Source organism: Sorex fumeus, unplaced genomic scaffold, assembly GCF_029834395.1.
Source record: "Sorex fumeus unplaced genomic scaffold, SorFum_2.1 ptg000032l, whole genome shotgun sequence".
Taxonomy (NCBI): Eukaryota; Metazoa; Chordata; class Mammalia; order Eulipotyphla; family Soricidae; genus Sorex; species Sorex fumeus.
This window is the reverse complement of record NW_026606089.1, coordinates 7,773,925-7,775,855: the sequence shown is the minus strand read 5'-3', so window position 1 is coordinate 7,775,855 and position 1,931 is coordinate 7,773,925. Positions and strand designations below refer to the sequence as shown.

The following is a 1,931-nucleotide window of genomic DNA, read 5'->3' as shown; positions in this document are numbered from 1 at the left end:
GATGTACAGGGGACTGAGGTGAGAACAGCAAAAGGCTCTAGTTTAATGGTCTTAATTAAGGTTTCAGGGAACGACATTAAACAACCTCATATACCATCTTCCAAAAGAATGATTTTGTAAAACTGATGCCTAGGGTATGGTAAAAGATAATATGGTAAAAACCATGTTTTTCTTTCTGGGACATTAAATTTCTAAATCTATTTATTCATGCTGCTTTGAAATACATTCCTTGATTAGGAATCATTGTCTGCCATAGGAGTGAGGAAGGACAACACTCAAAGTAATAAGAAGAGAAAAATATGGAAAAATTAACTCCTACTAAGTTTAACACATTTACTAAAATTGAAATGATAAAATGATGAGCATAGTCCTTGCACAGAGATGATATACAAACTTGTAAAGCATTCCATATTTTTGTTGCAAGAAGAATGAACAGGTCTACTTTAAGCTAAGAAAAACCCCACAAGTACAAAAATTCTACATAAAGAGAGCACAAATCCCCATCACAACAATCTCTCTCAATGTCAATGGACTAAATGTGCCAATTCAGAGGCACAGAATGGGAAGATGAATTAGAAAACTGAAACCAACATTCTGCTGCCTGCAAGAAACACGTCTGAACAATCAAAGCACCCATGGGCTAAAAGTAAAAGTCTGGGAAACAAGTTTTCAAGAAAATATGACCTCCACAAAGCTGGAGTCGCCATACTAGTATCAGACCACATGGATTTCATGCTAAAGGTTATCAGAGACAGTGAAGGTCATTTCTTAATGATCATGGGATATGTACATCAGAAAGAACTCACCCTCCTCAATGTATATGATCCTAATGACAGACCAGCAAAATACTTAAAAACAACTTCTAATTGATTTATAGAAAAACATTGATAGCAACACAATACTAGAAGGAGATTTCAACACTTCTTTGTCACTTCTCGATAGATCAAACAGACTGAATCTCAGCAAGGAAATATTTTCTTTAAGGGAAGTAATGAACAACCGTTGGCTTAGAGAAGAAATCAAAGAGAAAATAAAAAGTTTCCAGAAACTAATGAGAATGAGGACACGAGCTACCAGAAATTGTGGGACACAGCAAAAGCAGTGTTAAGAGGAAAGATTATAGATCTGCCAGAATTCATCAGGAAGAAAGAAAGGGCCTACATGAATAAATTAGAGCTCAAGATTTTGGAAAATGACCAAGAAAAGTAGTCCAAACTAGGCTGGAGGAAGGAAATAATAAAACTTGTACCAGACATCAATGAGCTAGAATCCCAAAATACAATCCAAAAGACCAATAAAAGCAAAAGCTGGTTCTTTGAGAAAATAAATAAGATCAATAAACCATGAGAAGCCTCTCAATGAAACAAAGAGAAAGAATTCTAATAAATCGAATCAGAAATGCAAAGGGGGGTATCCTAATAGAAAGTACAGAAATCCATAGGATCATCAGAGATTATTTTGAGAATCTTTGCAGCACGAAATGAGAGAATCTTGAAAAAAATTGATAAATTATTGGATTCCAATTACCTCCCAAGGCTGAACCAAGAAGATTTGGAATACTTGAACCTATCACTAACAAGGAAAATGAAATGATGGTCAAAAGTATACCTGCAAACAGAATCCATGGCCCAGATGGATTCAATAGTGAACTACTTCAAACCTTTAAAGAGGAACTGCTTCCAACATTTTTAAGATTTTCCAGGAAATTGAAGAAACAGAAATTCTCCCAAATAGTTTTTATGAGGCAATGATCACCCTAATACTCAAATCGATAGAGATACCACAAAAAAAGAAAATTACAAACCTATTTCCTTGATGAATACAGATACAAAGATTTTCAAGAAAACACCAGCAAAGAGAATCCAGAAACTCAACAAAAGATCACACACTATGACCAAGTAGTTTTATCTTGGGGATGCAAGGATGACTTA

General features: G+C 34.9%; 1 pseudogene; it reads left to right on the top strand.

Moving 5' to 3' along the window:
* The first annotated feature begins 322 nt into the window (after positions 1–322).
* LOC130025888 (uncharacterized) lies at positions 323–416 on the top strand (annotated as a pseudogene).
* The last annotated feature ends 1,515 nt before the right edge of the window (positions 417–1,931 follow it).